This window comes from Pleurodeles waltl, chromosome 5 (genome assembly GCF_031143425.1).
Source record: "Pleurodeles waltl isolate 20211129_DDA chromosome 5, aPleWal1.hap1.20221129, whole genome shotgun sequence".
NCBI classification, from domain to species: Eukaryota; Metazoa; Chordata; class Amphibia; order Caudata; family Salamandridae; genus Pleurodeles; species Pleurodeles waltl.
This window is the reverse complement of record NC_090444.1, coordinates 1185463456-1185488465: the sequence shown is the minus strand read 5'-3', so window position 1 is coordinate 1185488465 and position 25010 is coordinate 1185463456.

Below are 25010 nucleotides of genomic sequence, written 5' to 3'. Positions count from 1 at the left end.
TCTCACTTCTTGTTCCTGATGAGCTCGCAGAGTCCTACGCCATTGATTGGGCATTGGCGCAGGAACCCACATTATATCGCAACCACATAGGGTGGGATAAGATTTCCCCTATCATGTAATTCCAATTAAGAATCAACCCCAACCACAACCACAGTATCCAATAAAACATGATGCTAAAGCACCCGTGAAGGAAATCATCATACAAATAGAGTACCAGGGCCTAATCGAACCCTGTGTCCCACCAATGAATAATCCTTTATTCCCAGTCGCTAACCCGGACCATTCGCATAGAATCGTCTTAGGCTACAGACACTTAAACAGTCATAAACGCACATATGCTATACAAAATTCTCATAGCACAGCACTTATGAACAATATAATGCGCAAAAAATACAAGACAACACTGGATATTTTCAACGGTTTCTTCTCCCAAAACATAGCACATGAGAGTAGAGACCTAACGAGTTTCAGCGCACTAGGCTCTCAGAAAAATTCTGTCGTTTACCACAGGGGTACAAGAACAGTCCAGGCCTGTTCGGGGTTTGTGTGACTTCAATACTGCACGACATTACTCCTGAAGCATTGTCCTATGTAGATGATATCTATCTTACAGATGATGAATAACTGCAACATATAAGAAGAGTAACCCACATTGTTGTAGGGTTTGCTGAATTTGGCTATAAATTCTACTTCAAAAAAAGAAAAATAGCCTTCCTTAGTGTCCTGTTTCTTGGATACGAATTATCAAGTGAAGGAAAGAGCCTAGCGCCACAATTCTTAGAAAAATGACACCGTTACAACCTCCAAATACCATTAAAAAACTCCAATCCCTATTGGGTTTCCTAAATTTTTGCAGAATTTACATTCCAGATTATGCATCACGCATAAAACCCTTATATGACTTAATACATCCTGACTTTTCCAGTAAATTCTGGACAGTTGAACACGCGCATTCTCAGAGATTTGCAAACAGACATGCTTGCAGCACAACACCTACACACAAGTGACAATAAAAAACATCTGGTTATCAGAGTAATTGCTGGTGCCATTGGTTTCACCTATGTAACATTCTATAGGGTGAGACGGTCCCGATTGCATACAAATCACATTTTTATTTAGAAGCAGAACAATGCTTTGCTCCCACTGAGAAAATTCTCACTGCTGTTCAGATGGCTGTCTTTAAAGAAAGATCACTAACCCAGGGGAAACGCATTATTGTCGTATCTCCAATCCCAGTCCTCGAGACTGTTACCAAAGCCAGCGTTCCAAACGCTAAAACATTACATACACGTTGGATCCAATGGGCAACGTCTCTGATGTTGACTATATCTTTGACCCAAAGTTACAAACTCAAGAAATTTTGCAATATAAAATGGAATACCCAGTTCTAGCAAATACACTGCCTATCAATATCAAAGAGTCATGTACACTGATGGCTCGGCACAACCTGCTATAGGCACAAAGCAGCAATACTCCGCTGCTTACGCAGTCGTAAGCGGCTATATGGAAGGTAGTAAATTCAATCCACAGCATACTTTCACATAAACCCTAGGGGATTGCACTGCACAGTTAGCAGAGTTAAAGGCTCTGGTGATGGCACTGGAACATACGGATCCTGCACAGCTAACACTGATTGTCTGTAATTCGTGCTATTGCGTCCAGTCCTTCAATGAGTAGCTGCATTACTGGTGCCAGAATGGGTTCAGAGATTCCAAAGGTAACACCATCAAACACAGACGTCTGTGGGGAAAGTAGTGGATCTAAAGGAAACGCTACCAAATGTCCATGTTGTACATACACTTGGACACCAGCACATTGGAATACATGTTGCTGAAAATACAATGGCTGATGAAGCAGCCAAATCAGCAGTAGCTACGGCTTCTGTTGCTGCGGTAACTCATTCTAGGACGAAACCGGATGTTGATATATGGGCTTCCGTGAAAGCCACGGCTGAAAGCACGCCTTTACCAAAAGCATTCCCTGCTAAATATTCCTACCGGATGGGAGGCTTCCTTGACGCAGAATTAACAATACCGTGCGTGGGAGTTCAAGTAATTCCCAATAAAGACCAAAGACCATAGTTGATTAAAGCAGCGCATGAGGGGGCTGCCTCTGCCCATGCAAGTGTGGTGGCTACAATACCATTATTGCAAACACATTATTGGTGGCCAGGTCTATACAAACAGACCAAGCAGTATGTCCTTTGTTGTGACATCTGCCAACAAATTAAGGGGTCCACCGTCAAATGCCCACTGCAGACATCCCTCTTAATTTCTAACAAACCATTACAATGTGTCTACTTGGACCACTGCGGTCCCCTAACACCGGTCAGTGCATGCAAATACATCTCAGTCACTGTTGACTCCTGCTTCACATTTCTATGGTTGTGGCCACGATGCTCGGACTGTTATTAAGGATTTGCAAGTCTTTATCAGCACATTTGCAGTTGTGGCTTTCCACTCAGACCAGAGCCCTGCTTTCGCCTCAAGGGCATTCAGGGATGCCATGGCTTCATTAGGGGGTCCAACTCCATTACTCGTCTCCATTTCATCCCCAGGGAAATAGTGTTGTGGAGCGACGAAACCGAGATTTAAAGCAATCTTTAACAGCCAGAGTATTAGGTACGTGTCGTAGTTGGCTTAGTCACCTGTATGGAGTCCAGAGAGCACTTAATAATCTGCCTAGAAGGTCCCTTGGGGGTCGTACTTCATACGAGTCCCTGTTTGGAACTCAAATGTATGTTTCAGATCTTGATGGTCCTGGCGTGGAGGCGCCAGAAACACCTTTTGACATAAATGAACATGTCACTGTCTTACAGGAATTACAACAGTTCTGTGACGATAATGCTTCTGCCAGTGCTGCCTCCGTAGGAATTAAGGATGTACCAATAACACCTACCGGCTGGATTTCAAAGGTTGGAGGTCTAGTACGTGAAAAATTTGCTATGAAAAAGGAGTTCGGTCCTTCCTATTGTGCACCGGTCCCAGTCCTGGGAATACACGGTACCAGAACTGTTATTCTACCACTGTTGCCTGGTTCTAAAGAAAACTGCTTTGTCTGCATCGACAATGTCAAGTTACACCATGTGGCCGATCCTGCACAGCAGACCAAGAGGAACAACCAGTAGTTCCCGAATCCCTCTCACTACTGGTCATGATGTCCCTCTACAAGTTTTGAGCAGCAACGCTGACACCTCTCTGAGCTTGGGGAGGGTGGAAAATGATCTTGCATTAGTTCCACTAACATCTATTACAACAAGCAACACAGAAATTGCTGATAGATTTGACTCAATTTCTACACACTGATGGCATCATTTACAGTATACAACTGCGGGAGACCCCTACCAGCTCTTCTCCTTCAAATACAGCTCCAGTTTTTGCAGAAACTGCTCCTGGATACTTTGCCGATATCAATGACACCTTTTCGAAATCATTTGCCTCTTCTACACCTGAACTACCAAAAACATGTAAGCTGATAAATTGGCTTAAAATAAATTAATTAATTTACCCATGGAACTATCTGTGGCTTTCCTTGACTGTATTAGCTTTCCTCCTTTGGATTGGCTTTGTTATTACTTTCTTTATGTTAATACATGGTCATTACCTTCCTGAATGACTAACAGTTGAACTGATGGATGAGGTCCTAAAACCCAATTTTTCTTCTCACAGGGTCCGCAGAGACTTGTCTTATGTAAACATTTCCGCTATACCAATTCCTGATGGGATTGTTTGTGATAAGGTCACATTTGATATATACGGCCAAACAGAGGTCATTCAAATACCATATGTGTTTAAACTTTCTTTAAATTATGTAATAATACTTGGAGTTGTTTCTGATGACTGGGATGTAAAAACAGTTGATTCTATGATGACTGAATTGCAGTATTTTACTGTATTTGAAAGTGAGGATGTTTATCAATCCAAAGAAAATTATGGTGACATGCCATGGTCTGCTATAATTATTATGGGTACCATTTCATTCACAGAGCAAGTACCGCAAATACTATTTCTAATTACACACAATGGGAACATTTTCCAACTCACAAGGAATTTCTAAACTATATTCTGGAAAATGTACATATTTTTCTGGCAACAATGTTAAAAATGCTGAGTCATATTATTTCAAATTGCCATTTATGGAAAATGTACATTGTTAGAAATGGGGTCTTTGGTTGACAGTCAGGTTACCCCCTGTTCAAGCAAGGACCCTCACTCTAGTTAGGATAAAAGAGAATCACCCTCAGCTAACCCCTGCTTACCCCCTTGGTAGCTTGGCAGAGCAGTAGGCTTAACCTCAGAGTGCTGGGCGTAAAGTATTTGTACCAACACACACAGTAACTTAATGAAAACACTACAGAATGACCCAACACCAGTTTAGAAAAATAGGAAATATTTATCTAGACAAAACAAGACCAAAACGACAAAAATCCAACATACACAAGTCAAGTTATGATTTTTTAAAGGTTTAAAATAAAAAGAGTCTTTAGGTAGTTGTAACACCACACTAGCGCTGCTAGCGTGAAAATGTACCTGGTTTGCGGCAAAAATAACCCCGCACGGGCGGTGTGCGTCGAAAATAACCCGGCACGGGTATATGCGTCGAAAACAGCTCGGCTCGGCGAGGCGCGTCGAAAAAGCCAGCCACGCGACGGTCCGAAGTCCCGCGGCGCTGGTTGCGATCTCTCAGCCTTCGTCAGCGATGCTGCGCGTCGTTTCTCCTGCTCCGGGCGTCGATTCTCCGGTCGCGTTTCCAGCGGCGTCGTTTCTCAGCTGCGGAGCCGGCGTCGCGTCGTTTTCTCAGCCGCGATCGGATTCGCGTCGATCTTTTCTCCGCACGGTGCTCGGTGCGTGTATTTTTGTCCTTAGGCTGCCAGCCTCTCCTTTCAGGGTCCCAGGAACTGGAAGGGCACCACAGAGCAGAGTAGGGGTCTCTCCAGAGACTCCAGGTGCTGGCAGGAAGAAGTCTTTGCTATCCCTGAGACTTCAACAACAGGAGGCAAGCTCTACATCAAGCCCTTGGAGATTTCTTCTTCAAGATGGAAGGCACACAAAGTCCAGTCTTTGCCCTCTTACTCTGGCAGAAGCAGCACTGCAGGAAAGCTCCACAAAGCACAGTCACAGGCAGGGCAGCACTTGTTCCTCAGCGATCAGCTCTTCTCCAGGCAGAGGTTCCCCTTGATTCCAGAAGTGTTTCTAAAGTTTGTAAGTTTGGGTGCCCTTCTTATACCCATTTTAGTCTTTGAAGTCACCTTCCTTCAAAGGGGACTCACACCTTCTTGTGAAATCCTGCCTTGCCCAGGCAAGGCCTCAGACACACACCAGGGGGCTGGAGACAGCATTGTCAGAGGCAGGCACAGTCCTTTCAGATGAGAGTGACCACTCCACCCCTCCCTCCTAGCAGAGATGGCTAATCAGGAATGCAGATCACACCCCAGCTCCCTTTGTGTCACTGTCTGGGGTGAGGTGAAAAACAACCCAACTGTCAACTGACCCAGACAGGGAATCCACAAACAAGGCAGAGTCACAGAATGGTTTAAGCAAGAAAATGCTCACTTTCTAAAAGTGGCATTTCCAAACTCACAATCTCAAAATCAACTTTACTAAAAGATGCATTTTTAAATTGTGAGTTCAGGGATCCCAAACTCCACCTGTCCATCTCTTCTCTAGGGGAATCTACACTTTAATCATATTTAAAGGTAGCCCCCATATTATCCTATGAGAGAGACAGACCTTGCAACAGTGAAAACGAAATTGGCAGTATTTCACTGTCAGGACATATAAACCACATTACTATATGTCCTACCTTATCCATACACTGCACCCTGCCCTTGGGGCTACCTAGGGCATACCTTAGGGGTGCCTTACATGTAAGGAAAGGGAAGGTTTAGGCCTGGCAAGTGGGTACACTTGCCAAGTCGAATTTACAGTGTAAGAATACACATACAGACACTGCAGTGGCAGGTCTGAGACATGATTACAGAGCTACTTATGTGGGTGGCACAACCAGTGCTGCAGGCCCACTAGTAGCATTTGATCTACAGGCCCTGGCACCTCTAGTGCACCTTACTAGGGACTTACTAGTAATTCAAATATGCCAATCATGGATAAACCACTTACATACAATTTAAACAGGAGAGCATATGCACTTTAGCACTGGTTAGCAGTGGTAAAGTGCTCAGAGTTGAAAAGCCAACAGCGACAGGTCAGAAAAATATAGGAGGCAGGAGGCAAAAAATTCTGGGGATGACCCTGCATAAGCAAAAGTCCAACACGACCCCCTACCAGCCTAAAGCCAGGGGAGAACAATCAATACCTTGATGTACTTCCCTGATTGGGGCGATAGAACAGGGACCCAGGCCCACAACAGCAGGGGCATGCTCCAGTTCTACGCCTTCCTGACTCCAGTTGGATCCCTCTGTCCATACTCTCAGGGCCCACTAAGCTAACCCATGGGGAACCCTTCTCCACATCTACAGACACCATCTGTGCAACACCTAACTTTACTTTGCTCACAGATGTATTGCAATGGGCAGATAGTACCACCAGGGCCAACTCAATGGTGTTGCCCACTCCACCCCTGGGGTGTGACTCTCGTCCTTCCCCCCCCAGGGGCAACTCTGTCCACCAGGACAGCAAGCCACAGTGGCCCCAGACAACTGTCAGGGATGAGAGCCCGACCTCAGGCCTCTCTAACCACTGTGACTGTGGAGAGTGGGGGGTGGTAGCCCCAGGTGCCTGGCACCCTTTGACCACTCTCTCTTCCACCAGGTCAGGGATGACAACCTGACCCTGGTCCTCCCCTCTGGGGCTCTGTACCCTCCCTGCAGAAGCGGCACCCCCAGAGTCAAAAACTGTCAGGGTGCTTGTAGAAGCAGTCCTGCACAATTCTTCCATCAGTGCAGGGATGTTAACCTGCAACTGATCCTCCAACCTGGGGTCTGTACCTTCAGGTTGGACCAGGGCCAGGGGTGAGGCTTCCCTCCCCCTGCCCTCTCTTCTGGGGTCCTGAACCACCCAACTAGGAGCGGCCCCCCCAGAAGACAACATGGTAGGGGCACTGTTAGCAGTAGCCCCTTCCTCCAGGTCAGGGGGGACACCCTTAACCTGGCCTCCCAATCCAGGGCCTGTACCCACAGACTGGATCACTGCCTGGCAAACCAGGACTTCTTGGGGGGCATACCTACCCCCTACCAGGTCAGAGTTTACCCTCTGAACCTGGTCATCCAACCCAGGGTCACCACCCTGCGGTTGAACCATTGCCTGGCACACCAGGACTTCCAGGGGAGCACACCTACCCCCTACCAGATCAGAGCTTACCCCCTGAATCTGGCAATCCAACCCAGAGTCACTACCCTGCGGTTGAACCACTGCCTGGCGCACCAGGACTTCCTTGGGAGCACACGTACTCCCCATCAGGTCAGAGTTTACCCCCTGAACCTGATCATCCAACCCAGAGTCACCATCCTGCAGTTGAATCATTGCCTGGCGCACCAGGACTTCCTGGGGGGCACACCTACCCCCCACAAGGGAAACACTTTCCCCAAGGGCCATACAAGAGTCTGGCTGGCGCAGGTCTCCTGACCTCTGCCCATCTGACAGAGTCTGGATTCCCCCCAGCCCAGAAATGGTCTCACCAAGGTCATTCCTGGGGGGCTCTGCACTCAGAGCTGACCCCTGACCCTCCAGGTTCTCCACTGGGGTCCGCAACCCCCTCTCAACCCTCTGTCTGGACTTCTGCAACCCCTCACTAGGAGTGGTACTGCCAGACACCAGAACTGGTGGGACGCTGGCTACAGCCGCCCCCCCAAGTTCTCCTGACACTGTGGGGTCTCCCTCAACAGATGGCCCTATGGTACAGGCTAGGCTCCCCTCCTGGGGTTCCCGCAGGGAACCCTCCAGGACCTGGGACCGGATCTCGGGCACCTTGGGCCTCAACCCATCCCCATTCCCTCTCCTCTGAGACTGGACATGGGGTCCCTCACCCATCCCACTACACTGGGACCTACCTGGGACACTACAATCCTTCCCTACCTCACCTGGTTGGGAACTACCTAGACCACTCCTCTCAGGAGCACCCCCAAATGCCTCTTCAGACTCTCTGGTACTCACCCAGAAGTCTGCCTCCATTGTAAGCTCCCTGGGGTCAGAGAACTCACACTCCACCTGGTGTTGGCATAGCTCTGGAAAATAAGGACTAGACATATGCTCTCCAGCAATTACATCACTCAGCCCCTCACATGAATTAACCAAAGTACCCTTCACCCAACCATCCAGTGACTCTGCTTTGACAAAGCACCCCACATCACCCTCCTGAGACTGGTGAGACAGTACCTGACTGTCCCTGACACTCAACCCACACTCTTCTGGGATGTCTTCACACTTCATAACCAGGACTTCTACCTGGGGGGAACCCCTCTCCCTGTCACTCTCACCTAGAGTCAGTAGAGTGTCCCTCCCACCAGTAGGAATATGACTCCTCATGCCAGTTCCCCAATCTACCTCAGAGACCCTGTGCATCACTGGAGCTACCTCATACCCCTGAACCTCCTGGCGTGTGTTAACTCCCTCCTTCAAGTAGGGCACCACCTCTCTGGGCATGTGCACTTCTGCAGCATCATTGGATATACAATTGTTGCTGCCACCATTCCAGCTGGACTCAGCCCTCATGACTTCCAGCTCTTTCAATTTAAGCTCGTAAGCATAAATCATTTTTTTAATCTCTAAGTCCCTCCTCCTTTCTGCCAGGGCTAAGGCTCTCTTCTCCTCGGCCCTCTTAAACTCTTCCAGACTCCGGATTCGAGCTAGGAGCCTATCATCTCTTTCTGTTCCCTCCTCAGGGCCACTGCCCTCCTCTTTGGAGTAGTCCTCCTCCTCAGAGTAGTTATCCTCCTCAGACTCATTTGGTGGTGTTGCCTGACAACGTTTCAATTCATCCTGAAACAGGGCTGACTCAAGATCCTCCCTTCTGGATTCCTTGTTCACAGCCAGTCCCCTTTCCATGCAGAATGCTTTAAGCTGCCACTTTTTATACATAGATAGGTGCCAGAAATTGACTTCCATTTCTGCAAAGGCTTCACAACCAAAAAACAAAGTCCAAAAATATCATCAATACTTCCAGGAGGACATCAGAGAACAAAAAGCAGAATCACAAGACAAGTAGTATGTGGTCACGTAGTGGTCTGAGATCAAAACAGTAGTGTACACTCAATTACTGTATGTCAAGTACAAATACAAGTCCAAATCCCGACCGCTGGTCACCAATGTTAGAAATGGGGTCTTTGGTTGACAGTCAGGTTACCCCCTGTTCAAGCAAGGACCCTCACTCTAGTTAGGATAAAAGAGAATCACCCTCAGCTAACCCCTGCTTACCCCCTTGGTAGCTTGGCAGAGCAGTAGGCTTAACCTCAGAGTGCTGGGCGTAAAGTATTTGTACCAACACACACAGTAACTTAATGAAAACACTACAAAATGACCCAACACCAGTTTAGAAAAATAGGAAATATTTATCTAGACAAAACAAGACCAAAACGACAAAAATCCAACATACACAAGTCAAGTTATGATTTTTTAAAGGTTTAAAATAAAAAGAGTCTTTAGGTAGTTGTAACACCACACTAGCGCTGCTAGCGTGAAAATGTACCTGGTTTGCGGCAAAAATAACCCCGCACGGGCGGTGTGCGTCGAAAATAACCCGGCACGGGTATATGCGTCGAAAACAGCTCGGCGAGGCGCGTCGAAAAAGCCAGCCACGCAACGGTCCGAAGTCCCGCGGCGCTGGTTGCGATCTCTCAGCCTTCGTCAGCGATGCTGCGCGTCGTTTCTCCTGCTCCGGGCGTCGATTCTCCGGTCGCGTTTCCAGCGGCGTCGTTTCTCAGCTGCGGAGCCGGCGTCGCGTCGTTTTCTCAGCCGCGATCGGATTCGCGTCGATCTTTTCTCCGCACGGTGCTCGGTGCGTGTATTTTTGTCCTTAGGCTGCCAGCCTCTCCTTTCAGGGTCCCAGGAACTGGAAGGGCACCACAGAGCAGAGTAGGGGTCTCTCCAGAGACTCCAGGTGCTGGCAGGAAGAAGTCTTTGCTATCCCTGAGACTTCAACAACAGGAGGCAAGCTCTACATCAAGCCCTTGGAGATTTCTTCTTCAAGATGGAAGGCACACAAAGTCCAGTCTTTGCCCTCTTACTCTGGCAGAAGCAGCACTGCAGGAAAGCTCCACAAAGCACAGTCACAGGCAGGGCAGCACTTGTTCCTCAGCGATCAGCTCTTCTCCAGGCAGAGGTTCCCCTTGATTCCAGAAGTGTTTCTAAAGTTTGTAAGTTTGGGTGCCCTTCTTATACCCATTTTAGTCTTTGAAGTCACCTTCCTTCAAAGGGGACTCACACCTTCTTGTGAAATCCTGCCTTGCCCAGGCAAGGCCTCAGACACACACCAGGGGGCTGGAGACAGCATTGTCAGAGGCAGGCACAGTCCTTTCAGATGAGAGTGACCACTCCACCCCTCCCTCCTAGCAGAGATGGCTAATCAGGAATGCAGACCACACCCCAGCTCCCTTTGTGTCACTGTCTGGGGTGAGGTGAAAAACAACCCAACTGTCAACTGACCCAGACAGGGAATCCACAAACAAGGCAGAGTCACAGAATGGTTTAAGCAAGAAAATGCTCACTTTCTAAAAGTGGCATTTCCAAACTCACAATCTCAAAATCAACTTTACTAAAAGATGCATTTTTAAATTGTGAGTTCAGGGATCCCAAACTCCACCTGTCCATCTCTTCTCTAGGGGAATCTACACTTTAATCATATTTAAAGGTAGCCCCCATATTATCCTATGAGAGAGACAGACCTTGCAACAGTGAAAACGAAATTGGCAGTATTTCACTGTCAGGACATATAAACCACATTACTATATGTCCTACCTTATCCATACACTGCACCCTGCCCTTGGGGCTACCTAGGGCATACCTTAGGGGTGCCTTACATGTAAGGAAAGGGAAGGTTTAGGCCTGGCAAGTGGGTACACTTGCCAAGTCGAATTTACAGTGTAAGAATACACATACAGACACTGCAGTGGCAGGTCTGAGACATGATTACAGAGCTACTTATGTGGGTGGCACAACCAGTGCTGCAGGCCCACTAGTAGCATTTGATCTACAGGCCCTGGCACCTCTAGTGCACCTTACTAGGGACTTACTAGTAATTCAAATATGCCAATCATGGATAAACCACTTACATACAATTTAAACAGGAGAGCATATGCACTTTAGCACTGGTTAGCAGTGGTAAAGTGCTCAGAGTTGAAAAGCCAACAGCGACAGGTCAGAAAAATATAGGAGGCAGGAGGCAAAAAATTCTGGGGATGACCCTGCATAAGCAAAAGTCCAACATACATATATTATTGACAGATACAAAATTCACTTATTCAGATTCCTTTGTTTCCTGGTTAGCTATAGAAGGCTATGAATATTGGTTGAAGTTGATTGACTTATAAAGTGCGTGGGGAACAAAATATTGGCAAATAAGGGGAAAGGGAGTTTTGTTTAGAGCATGCAAACGTTTACAAATGTATATAAATGCAACTGAAGATCAGCTCGATGAATGGGTCCAAAATGGCAGGCTTAATGCTTCACTTTCACGTCCTGGTGGGTGGTTATTGTGGCCAATAGATACCAATGGGTGTCATAAATGTTTTGAAAACTCCACAGGGGTTTTAGAACAAGTATGCCAGACCCTCGCTATGTGTCATCTGAACACGCGGGTATAGTAACAACATTTAGGGGGTCATTACAACCCTGGCGGACGGTGTTAAAGATGCGGATAATACCGCAAACAGTCAGACGGACAAAAAAAGGGAATTATGACCCTGGCTGAAACCGCCAACAAAGACAGCCACTTTAACACACCGCGGTACAGACAAGCAGCGCGGCGGTCACCGCCAACAGACAGGCAGAAGACAATGAACCGCCCACAGTATCACAACAGGCCAATCCGCCACCTTTTCCGGGGCGGATTCACCGTGGATAAAAACACGGCGGAAACAGCTTTTGCTATGAGAAACGCTCACCTTCTACACATCCCACGAGGAATAACGACTCCATGGACCCGGAACTGCAAATACTACCTGCCCTTGTCTTTCTGCTCCTTCACGACCAACAGCGACGTAGGCGCAGAAGATACCGGTGAGTACTGCACCTACGACACGGGGGAGAGGGGAGGCAAAAGTTAGGGGGACACCCACCAAACACCCCCACCCTCGCATATTACAACATACACACCAATGCAGTCACAAACATAACAGTAACAACCCACAGTCCCCCCGGAAGAATGCAAAGACAATGCGAATTTCGGGCAAACTTTGTAATGTGCCACTATACATGTCATACAAAAATATACATATATATGTATTCCAAAATCACTCATATTTACATATACAATCCGAGAAGTATTGCAGATATGTACACAACAATGTCCGTGCACAAACAGTCCAAAAATGCATGGGCGAGGCCCACAATAGATACCTGACCAAAATCGGAGAGAACACTGCCGGGGCATCAGATAGAAACACTACAGGCACCTCAGGGGGAAGGGAAGGGGGGGGCCCTCAGCCAGATGAATGCAAAGCCAGATCCACGACGGGGCTCCATGCCCATTGATGTATCCTGGGGAGTGCAAAGCCACAGTCTCTCAAGTCTCTACAGTGGGTGGGTTGCCCACTGTGCCATCCTGGGGAGTGCAAAGCCATAGTCTCTCAAGTCTCTACAGTGGGTGGCTTGCCCACTGTGCCATCCTGGGGAGTGCAAAGCCACAGTCTCTCAAGTCTCTACAGTGGGTGGGTTGCCCACTGTGCCATCCTGGGGAGTGCAAAGCCACAGTCTCTCAAGTCTCTACAGTGGATGGGTTGCCCACTGTGCCATCCTGGGGAGTGCAAAGCCACAGTCTCTCAAGTTGATGCAGGTCCATACTGGTACTGGGGGGTGACTGGTGCCCAGACTGGATGAGTCTCCCCATGAAAGGTAGTGTCCTGTCACTGTCCCAGCTGCACATGGGATAAGGATGCCTGATGTGGTGGGCCATTCATTCCTACCCGGTGCATTGCCCTGTTCAGCGGTGCTTTGCCATGGCGGCCTTTGCCCTGTTCAGCGGTGCTCTGCCATGGCGGTCTTTGCCCTGTTCAGCGGTGCTTTGACATGGCGGTTCTGGACTGTTCAGCAGTGCTTTGACATGGCAGTTCTGGACTGTTCAGCAGTGCTTTGACATGGGGGTTCAGGACTGTTCAGCGGTGCTTTGACATGGCGGTCTTTGCCCTGTTCAGCGGTGCTTTGACATGGCGGTCTTTGCCCTGTTCAGCGGTGCTTTGCCATGGCGGTCTTTGCCCTGTTCAGCGTTGCTTTGACATGGCGGTTCTGGACTGTTCAGCGGTGCTTTGCCATGGCGGTCTTTGCCCTGTTCAGCGGTGCTTTGCCATGGCGGTCTTTGCCTTGTTCAGCGGTGCTTTGACAAGCGGGCTTTGCCCTGTTCAGCGGTGCTTTGCCATGGCGGTCTTTGCCCTGTTCAGCGGTGCTTTGACATGGCGGTTCTGGACTGTTCAGCGGTGCTTTGCCATGGTGGTCTTTGCCCTGTTCAGCGGTGCTTTGCCATGGCAGTCTTTGCCCTGTTCAGCGGTGCTTTGACATGGCGGTCTTTGCCCTGTTCAGCGGTGCTTTGACATGGCGGTTCTGGACTGGTCAGCGGTGCTTTGCCATGGCGGTCTTTGCCCTGTTCAGCGGTGCTTTGACATGGCGGTTCTGGACTGGTCAGCGGTGCTTTGCCATGGTGGTCTTTGCCCTGTTCAGCGGTGCTTTGACATGGCGGTCTTCGCCCTGTTCAGCGGTGCTTTGACATGGCGGTTCTGGACTGGTCAGCGGTGCTTTGCCATGGCGGTCTTTGCCCTGTTCAGCGGTGCTTTGACATGGCTGTTCTGGACTGGTCAGCGGTGCTTTGCCATGGCGGTCTTTGCCCTGTTCAGCGGTGCTTTGACATGACGGTTCTGATATGGACATTGGTGTGTGGCATGACGATTTCCACACTGGACATTGGTGTGTGGCATGACGATCTCCACACTGGACATTGGTGTGTGGCATGACGATCTCCACACTGGACATTGGTGTGTAGCATGACGATTTCCACACTGGACATTGGTATGTGGCATGACGATCTCCATACTGGACATTGGTGTGTGGCATGACGATTTCCACACTGGACATTGGTGTGTGGCATGACGATTTACACACTGGACATTGGTGTATGGCATGACGATTTCCACACTGGACATTGGTGTGTGGCATGACGTTCCATCATTGCCCAGCGGGGCTGTGGCATCCTGGCCCTGCCTGGGCTGTGACTGCGGCGGTGGTCTCTGGACCAGTGACGATACTTGGGCCCTCTTGGGCTGTGTCTTGTGCGGTGGTCTCAGGACCAGTGACGATACTTTGGCCCTCCTGGGCTGTGACTCTGGCTGTGGTCTCAGGACCAGTGACGATACTTGGGCCCTCCTGGGCTGTGACTCTGGCGGTGGTCTCAGGACCAGTGACGATACTCTGGCGGTGGTCTCAGGACCAGTGACGATACTTGGGCCCTCCTGGGCAGTGACTCTGGCGGTGGTCTCAGGACCAGTGACGATACTTGGGCCCTCCTGGGCTGTGTCTTGTGCGGTGGTCTCAGGACCAGTGACGATACTTGGGCCCTCCTGGGCACTGACTCTGGCGGTGGTCTCTGGACCAGTTACGATACTTGGGCCCTCCTGGACACTGACTCTGGCGGTGGTCTCTGGACCATTTACGATACTTGGGCCCTCCTGGGCACTGACTCTGGCGGTGGTCTCTGGACCAGTGACGACGGTGCTGGCGGTTGTGTCTGGACTGCCGGAAATGATGGCGCACTTCTCCGCCGTGACACTCACAACTGGCTGGGCAGACTTCCTCTGGACCTTCCCCACCTTTTTTGGAGTTACAGCTGACTCACCAATCGTCTTCGATCCCATTTCACTTGTTGTCCCACCAGAAGTCTTGACACGGTCCTGTCGTCCACTCTCCAATTTCGGAGCCTTTACAGGGGGTGGGCTGCCAGTGCCTTGGCTCCGGGTCCTACTGCCTGCCCTGGTGGACGGTGCACTCCAAAAACCTGGAGCACGCACCACTGGTACTGGAGTTTTTTTTGGCTGAGGCGCTACGATGGGACTGATGAATTGGAGGGGGGGAGTGGGGGCAAAAAGGTCAATTTGACAGAGGGACAGTTTCTGACGAACACTGGGATGGGTAGCTGGAGGGGGTCTGGGAGTGGAAGAAGAGGAGGTGGTTGTAGGAGGTGTCACTTTAGCTGTTTTGGGTGCAGGTACTGGAGGCTGTCGTGAGGTGGATGGATGTTGGGTGAGTGATTGCCGGCGTTTGGGTACTTTGGGAGGGGGCGTCCCAGACACACTGGGAGAGGACACAGGGGATGTGTAAATGGCAGTGGAGGTGGTGAGTGCTGGTGAGCGGCGTGTGGTGCTGGGTGTCCTGTTGCGAGTCCTAGCACCTGTAGATGTGGTGCATGCAGGTGTGTGTGTAGACGACACTGGGAGGGAGGAGGGAGAAGAGGAGGAGGGGGACACAGTGGAGACAGTGGATGTTGCTGTGTCTGTATGGGTGTGATGCTTGTGTGAGTGCCTGTGGGATGTGTGGTGCCTATGTTTGCCTGAGCTACTTTTGTGTGTTGACTTGTGTGCATGCTGGTTTGTAGGTGTGCTTGGGATGGGCTGGGGTACAGGAGATTGGGTCTGGGTGGAGGAAGTTGGAGGGGGGAGGCTGGACACAGGGACAATTGCTGCCATCAGTGCTGAGGCCAGAGATTGCAGGGTTCGCTGAACGACAGCCTGACCAGAATGAATGCCCTCCAGGAATGCATTATCGTGTTGCAACGCCCTTTCTACACCCTGGATGGCATTCACAATGGTAGACTGCCCAACAGTGAGTGACCTGAGGAGGTCAATGGCCTCCTCACTGAGGGCAGCAGGGGTGACTGGGGCAGGGCCTGAGGTGCCTGGGGCGAAGGTGATGCCCACCCTCCTGGGTGAGCGGGCATGGGGCGAATGCTGAGGGGCTGCTGGGAGGGCGGTGCTGGTAGGGGGGGTGGCGGCTGTACCTGTAGAAGTGGGGCGCACTGATGGTGCCACCACCACAGGGGAGCTCACATCGGCGGACAAGTCTGTGTCGCTGGTTGGTGATCCGGTGGCCGACGTGAAGCTCCCCTCGCCCTCCGTCCCACTGGTGTATTCAGAGTCTGTGGTGTGGCCCTCCATGGCCATGTGGGATGCAGCTCCCTCGTGCTCCGGGGCCACTGTACCTCCGCCTGTTGATGCTGATGTACAAAAGGACAGGGAGAGCAGGAAAAGGGTGGGAGACAGAACAATGAGAGTTTTAGTGCATGGCATACAGCTACCGTTGGCGGACAAGACAGACGCAGCAGCCCCATGCACAACGCCGCGCTCCTGCCCTCTGCACATGCAATTTCTGAGATATGGCCTACATGGCAATGGTGGAAATCTGCGCACATGGATGCCACAGGGGCAACTATACCTCAACTTGCTAATTTACTAAAGTGGGGTAGAGTGCCACATGGCCTACATTACGGAGGGGCCTTGCCTACCTAAATCGCCCTGGCCTAGGGACACCCACAGCCCACCTCCCCCACCCAGACCCCTCCACTGCACGCAAAGTTTGCGGAATGAGGTTGTACTCACCCCCTTGTGTCTGCTGTGATGTCCTTAAGCGCCCATCCAACTCCGGGTAGGCCAACGCCAGGATCCGGAACATCAGGGGGGTCATGGTACGACGGGCACCCCTCCCACGTTGGGAGGCCATCCCCAGCTGAGCCTCCTCCGTCTTCTTGCTGCAGCGGCGAATGTCCTCCCATCTCTTCCGGCAGTGGGTGCCCCGTCTCTGGTGGGCCCCCAGGGTCCGGACCTCCTTGGCGATGGCACGCCAAATGTCCCTCTTCTGGTGGGCGCTGACCTACATGACATGCACAAGGGAAGAGGAACAGTCATTACCTATTGCACCATCAATGTGTGTGGCCCCCTCCATACTCTGACCATGTGGCCCATTTATTCCCATGCTTTACTGTAGTATGACTTCTGCCCCCTTCCCTCTTCCACCCAGCCCTGTCCACCCAGGCCTAGCCCCTTCAACGTGCTCCCTGTGTACTAACCTGTTGGCCTGGAGGACCGTAGAGTAGCATGTACTGCTGGAGGACCCCATCCACAAGTTTCTCCAACTCCTGTGCAGTGAAGGCAGGGGCCCTTTCCCCACACGCAGCAGCCATTGTCGCTTCCAGACCGAGGTCACAGCAGCACTAGCAGTGTAGGTCCTCTCCTGTCGAAGGTCAGGTATCTAGTGATTGCACAGATAGAAAATGGTGGTGACGTCCGCGGCGGTGACGTCCGCGGCGGGGCGCATCATCACCGCCGGCGCACCTGTTCATTGGCTCCTGGGACCCATAGGGTCCAATGTTAACCAATGCAGCATTGCGGCGCGCTCTACGACCGCCTACCGCGACGGTGTGCAACGCCAGCGCTGTTACCCCACAATCCCATTGTCCCAGTTTAGAGGTCAGGCAGCCACCATTTCAGAGGCCCACATGGATTCATTTTCAACTGCGTCACACATACTGAGGCCTACACTCAACACACATACAGGAAGGGTTTTGTGTCTGGTGTAGTCTTGTGTGTAACTGTGGGTACATACCTGCAGGAATAGTGACTGTTTCTTTGCTGTTGTCCTTCTTAGGCACCGTCAGCTGGGACATATGAGAAGATGGCGGAATCCTCTGGTGTACCGACCACTGGTGGACCTGTTGACAATGGAAGAGAGACATTTAATCGTGACCTACCGGTTTGACCGTGCTACAATCCAGGAACTATGTACCCAGTTGGAGCCAGAGCTGATGTCACCAATCCGCCATCCGACTGGAATCCCCCCTGACGTGCAGGTGCTGTCAGTGCTCCATTTCCTTGCAAGTGGGTCTTTTCAAACAACAGTGGCCATGGCATCAGGGATGTCCCAGCCTATGTTTTCCAACGTGTTGTCCAGAGTGTTGTCTGCCCTGCTGAAACACGTAAGGAGATACATCATTTTCCCTGAGGTGGAGGATTTGCCTACAGTGAAAGGTGACTTCTGTGCCCTTGGATATATCCCCAACATCATAGGTGCCATTGATGGGACCCATGTAGCTCTGGTCCCCCCGCAGGAGTGAACAGGTGTACAGGAACAGGAAGAGTTATCATTCAATGAATGTCCAGATGGTCTGTTTGGCAGACCAGTACATCTCACAGGTAAATGCTATGTTCCCTGGCTCTGTGCATGACGCCTACATCCTGCGGAAAAGCAGCATCCCTGATATGATGGGTCAACTCCAGAGGCACCGTGTATGGCTATTGGGGGACTCTGGTTTCCCCAACCTTTCCTGGCTATTGACCCCAGTGAGGAATCCCAGGACCAGGGCAGAGGAACGCTACAATGAGGCCCATGGGCGGACTAGGAGGGTTATTGAGCGCACCTTCGGCCTCCTGAAGGCCAGCTTCAGGTGCCTCCATATGACAGGTGGATCCCTATTCTACTCACCGAAGAAGGTGTGCGACATCATCATCGCCTGCTCCATGCTCCATAACTTGGCATTGCGACGCCAGGTGCCTTTTCTGCAGGAGGATGATCCAGATGACGGTGTTGTGGCAGCTGTGGAGCCTGTGGAGCCTGTGGACAGTGATGAGGATGAAGCTGAGGAAGACGAAAACGGCAACAGGGAGTCAGTCATACAGCAATATTTCCAGTGAGACACAGGTGAGAACATTTTCATTTTTACCATTACATTAACTTTCACACATCTACCTCTATCCTGTACCGACATTTCACTCACTATTTGTTAACTGAGTTGTCCCCTTCCATTTCAGTTTCACAAATGTGGTAACCTACGTGTCAACTGTTTGCATCCTTGAAGGGCTTGTGATGTGTGACATAGGTATGTTAGCCTTCCAATGGGTAACCCATTATGAAACTGTAATTGATAATACAGATTTACAAATCATAGACTTACTCCATTTGTTTTTAGTGTTTCAAGGGTGTTTATTTAAGTGTACAAAAATGAAGGGGGGTTGTAAAATGGTGATGGGTGATGGTGGAGGAATGTCCATGGCAGAGTCCAGTCTATTAGTCTCACAGGTACATTGCACATCTGGGCATTGGAAGTGGAGCTAGGTCAATTCCGATTTGGGCAGGGTAACAAAGTGGGACAGTGGGGGACAAACAGGGTGGTCTTATTTCCTGGCGGTGGTCTTGCCATCTTGCTCTGTCCTGTTCCTGGATCTCAGGGCCCGCTTGCGTGGTGGTTGTCCGTCTGCAGGGGATGGGGTGCTGGTGTGGTGGTCCTGTGGCGGGGCGTCCTGTCCACTAGCGCCGGCGGAGGTGGTGGGCATTTCATCGTCGTGGCTAGTGTCAGGGGCCCCTTGGAGTGCCACGGTGTCCCTCAAAGTCTTTTGAATGTCCGTCAGCACCCCTACGATGGTGCCCAGGGCGGAGCCGATGGTCCTGAGCTCCTCCCTGAACCCCAAATATTGTTCCTCCTGCAGACGCAGGGTCTCCTGCAACTTGTCCAGGACCGTGGCCATCGTCTCCTGGGAGTGGTGGTATGCTCCCATGATGGAGGAGAGGGCCTCGTTGAGAGTTGGTTCCCTTGGCCTGTCCTCCCTCTGTCGCACAGCAGCCCTCCCAGTTCCCCTGTGTTCCTGTGCCTCTGTCCCCTGGACCGTGTGCCCACTACCACTGCCCCCAGGTCCCTGTTGTTGTTGGGGTGGTGGGTTAGCCTGGGTGCCCTGTAGTGGTGGACACACCGCTGATTGACCTGTCCTGGGTAGGGAGGTTTGGGCCCGCTGGGTGGGTGCTTTGCTGGTGTTACCAGAGGGTGTAAGCTCGTTGTTGGGCTGTGGCTGGGCAAGGGGAACCGACTTTCCTGAGGCCCACGATGGTCCGGGCTGGTCATCAAGATCCAGTGGGGCAGAGCTGCTGTCGTCACTGTGGGCCTCTTCTGGGGGTGGAGTGGTGTTGTCTGGACCCTCTGGTGTGGTGACGTTCCTTCGGGTTCCTCCGGGGGTATAAGTACATGATTATTGCATGTGTGTGTTTCATGGTGTGCAATGGTTGGGTGTTTGTGAACCCCAGTGCAGGCATTCCTGTGTGGGGGCCTGTGTGCTGATTGTTGGTGGGTGTTGTGGGTCTGTGCAGTGGGCATGCTTTGGTGATGGGTGTCCATGCTTAGTTATGTCATGCAGGTCTTGGGGTTGGGATGGGTGGTTGGTGACATGGGTAGATAGGTGAGGATTCGGGGTGATAGGGGAGGGTGTGATGGTGGGGGTGTGTGATATCATGCAGGTAGGGTAGGGGTTATGATGGTTAAGATTAGACTTACCAGTGTCCGTTCCTCCAACAACTCCTCCAAGGCCCTCAGGATGCAAGATGGACAAGACTTGCTCCTCCCATGTTGTTAGTTGAGGGGGAGGAGGTGGGGATCTGCCACCAGTCCGCTGTACCGCGATGTGGTGCCTGGATACAGTGGAACGCACCTTCCCCCGTAGGTCGTTCCACCTCTTCCTGATGTCCTCCCTATTTCTTGGGTGCTGTCCGACAGCGTTGACCCTGTCCACTATTCTTTGCCATAGCTCAATCTTCCTGGCTATGGATGTGTGCTGTACCTGTGAGCCAAATAGCTGTGGCTCTACCCGGATGATTTCCTCCACCATGACCCTGAGCTCCTCCTCAGAGAAGCGGGGTGTCTTTGGCGTGCCATGGGGTGGTGTGTGTGATGTGTGGGGTGGTGTATGTGTTGATGAGTGTGGTGAGTGTAGTGGTATGTGGTGTTTTGTGCTTGGATGTTGCGTGGGTGATGGGGTTGTCTGTTCTGTGCTATCTCTCTGGCCTTCGTTCGTGAATTGTGGTCGTAGGGGGTTGTGGGTGATGTGGGTGTGTGTTTTATATAGTATTGGGTGTGTGGGAGTGGTGTGTGTATGTGTATCAGGTGTGTGTATTTGGAATTGTCCAATGTGGCGGTGTTTTGGAGATGTGTGTGTATTTTGAGCGCAGCGGTGTGTACCGCCAATTGAATACCGCGGTTGAAAGACCGCTGCGTGGATTCGTGGGTCGTAATGGCATGGGCATGTTTCTGTTGGCGTGGAGGTGGAGGATGTGTTTCCGCCAGTTTATCGCTGAGCTTTGGTGTGGCGGTGTTGTGTGGGTGTCTGAATTTTGGCGGATTCCGTGATGTGTGTCACAATAGCTGTGGTAGCCTGCCGCGGCGGTGTATTGGCAGTCTTCTGCACAGCGGTAAGCGCCTTATACCGCCAATGTTGTAATGACCCCCATAGTGTAAGGAAACTATGCCAGCAATGCTTGAAGATTTCCTCACTAGATGCTGTTAAAGAACACCTCAATCTCCTGTCTAACGACACTGACTTACAGGATTCCTGTTAGGCCCCCTAAAACAACACAGAAAGCGCTTCTTATATGTAGCTTATAATGAAATATGGAAGCTTTCCCAACAAGAAGCTGCCACCCTGTTAAGGCAAATAGATCAGGAAAACTTACAGAAGGCATTAGCTGTTGTAGATAATGAGATTAATACCCTGTCCGGCCGGATATACACCTTAAACAACATTGTTTCCTCTGCAATAGACATAAGTGGTCATTACAACCCTGGCGGACGGTGTTAAAGGTGCGGTAATACCGCAAACAGGCCGGCGGACAAAAAAAAGGGAATCATGACCCTGGCGGAAACCGCCAACAAAGACAGCCACTTTAACACACCGCCCGCCACGGCGGCACAGACAAGCAGGGCGGCGGTCACTGCCAACAGACAGGCGGAAGACAATGTACTGCCCATAGTATCACAACCCGCCAATCCACCACCTTTTCCGGGGCGGATTCACCGTGGATAAAAACACGGCGGAAACAGTTTCTGCAATGGGAAAAACTCACCTGAACACATCCCACGAGGAAGGAGGACACCATGGAGCCTGTATTACAAATCCTACCAGACCTTGTATTTCTACTCATCTACAAAGACCAACGCTGGCGCCGGCGAAGACAACGGTGAGTACTGCACCTACGACATAGGGGAGGGGGGAGGCAAAAGTCAGGGGGACACACGCGCAACACCCCCACCCCCACCCTCGCATATGACAACACACACACCAATGCATTTACAAACATCACATTAACAACCCACAACCCCCCCGGAAGAATGCAAAGACAAAACGAAATCAGTTCAAACATTGTAATGTATCAATATACATGTCTCAAATATATACAGATATATATAAAATCATTCAAAAGTATATACATTACAAGAAGTAGTGCAGATATGCGCATATCAATGTCCGTGCACCACTAGTCCAAAAATGCATGGGCGAGGCCCACACAAGATACCTGTCCACAAACGGAGAGAACACTGCCGGGGCATCAGAGAGAAATACAACAGGCACCTCAGCGGGAAGGGAATGGGGGGCACCTCAGCCAGATTACAGCACCACGCCACATCCACAACGGGGCTCCATGCCCATTGATGTATCCTGGGGAGTGCAAAGCCACAGTCTCACAAGTCTCTACAGTGGGTGGGTTGCCCACTGCCATATCCTGGGGAGTGCAAAGCCACAGTCTCTCAAGTCTCTATAGTGGGTGGTTTGCCCACTGTTCAATCCTGGGGAGTGCAAAGCCACAGTCTCTCAAGTCTCTACAGTGGGTGGGTTGCCCACTGTTCAACCCTGGGGAGTGCAAATCCACAGTCTCTCAAGACTCTACAGCGGGTGGTTTGCCCACTGTTCAGTCCTGGGGAGTGCAAAGCCACAGTCTCTCAAGTCTCTACAGTGGGTAGGTTGCCCACTGTACCATCCTGGGGAGTGCAAAGCCACAGTCTCTCAAGTCTCTACAGTGGGTGGGTTGCCCACTGTACCATCCTGGGGTGTGCAAAGCCACAGTCTCTCAAGTCTCTAAAGTGGGTGGTTTGCCCACTGTTCAATCCTGGGGAGTGCAAAGCCACAGTCTCTCAAGTAGATAACAGCCTCCACTGGTTCTGGAGGGGGACTGGTGCCCAGTGTGCTTCATCCTGTGAAGGACAGACAGAGTGGATGGATCTCTCCACTGGTTCTGGAGGGGGAATGGTGCCTAGACTGGATTACTGTGACAGTTCCTGTCCTGTCACTGTCCCAGCTGCACATGGGATAACGATGTTTGATGTGGCGGTCTTTTCCTTCTTCAGCGGTGCTTGCCCTGTTCAGCGATGATTTATCATGGCGGTCTCTGGACTGTTCAGCGGTGCGTTGCCATGGCGGTGCTTGCCCTGTTCAGCGGTGCTTTGTCATGGCGGTCTCTGGACTGGTCATTGGTGTGTGGCATGACGTTCTCTGGACTTGGCATTGGTGTGTGGCATGACATTCTCTGGACTGGTCATTGGTGTGTGGCATGACGTTCTCTGGACTGGTCATTGGTGTGTGGCATGACGTTCTCTGGACTGGGCACTGGTGTGTGGCATGACGTTCTCTGGACTGGTCATTGGTGTGTGGCATGACGGTCCCTCATTTGCCCAGTGGGGCTGTAGCTGCTGGGGCCCTCCTGGGCAATGACTCTGGTGGTGGTCTCCTGACCAGTGACGATACTTGACCCCTCCTGGGCAATGACTCCGGCGGTGGAGGTGGTCTCCTGACCAGTGACGATACTTGGGCCCTCCTGGGCAATGACTCCGGCGGTGGTCTCCTGACCAGTGATGATACTTGGGCCCTCCTGGGCAATGACTCCGGGGGTGGCGGTGGTCTCCTGACCAGTGACGATACTTGGACCCTCCTGGGCAATGACTCCGGCGGTGGCAGTGGTCTCCTGACCAGTGACGATACTTGGGCCCTCCTCGGTAATGACTCCGGCGGTGGCCTCTTGACCAGTGACGACGGTGCTGGCGGTGGCGTCCCGGCCGCCGGGAAGGATACCGGCCTTCTCCGCTGTGATGCTGACACCAGGCTGTGCAGACTTCTTCTGGCCCTTCCCCACCTTTGGAGGAGTCACAGCTGACTCTGCAATCCCCCTGGTACCCCTGTGAGTTGTTTTGCCTCAAGTAGTCTTCACACGGTCTAGTCAGCCACTTTCCAACTTCAGAGCCTTTACAGGGGGTGGACTGGCAGTGCCTTGGCTCCGTGTCACACTGCCTGCCCTGGTGGCTGGTGCACTCCACACACCTTGAACACGCACCACTGGTACTGGAGGCTTTTTGGCTGAGGTGCTACGACGGGACTGATGAATTGGAGGGGTGGGGGCAAAAAGGTCAACTTTGCAGAGGGTCAGTTTCTGACGAACACTGGGATGGGTAGCTGGAGGGGGTCTGGGAGTGGAGGAAGAGGAGGTGGTTGTAGGAGGTGTAACTTTAGGTGTTTTGGGTGCAGGTGCAGGTACTGGAGGCTGTCGTGAGGTGGATGGATGTTGGGTGTGTGGGTGCCCGCGTTTGTGTACTTTGGGAGGGGGCATCACAGACACACTGGGAGAGGACACAGGGGATGTGTAAATGGTAGTGGGGGTGGTGAGTGCAGGTGAGCGGGGTGTGGTGCTGGGTATTCTGGTGCGAGTCCTGGTGCCTGTAGATGTAGTGCATGTAGGTGAGAGTGTAGACGACACTGGGAGGGAGGAGGCAGACGACGAGGAGGGGGACACAGTGGAGGCAGTGGATGTTGCCGTGTCTGCATGTGGGTGATGCTTGTGTGTGTGCTTGTGGGTTGTGTGGTGCCTATGTTTGCCTGAGCTACTTTTGTGTGTTGAGGTGTATGCATGCTTGTCTGATGGTGTGCTTGGGACAGGCTGGGGTACAGGGGATTGGGTCTGGGTGGAGGGAGTTGGAAGGGGGAGGCTAGAGACAGGGACAATGGCTGCTATAAGTGCTGAGGCCATAGATGGCAGGGTTCGATAATGGGCAGCCTGACCAGAATA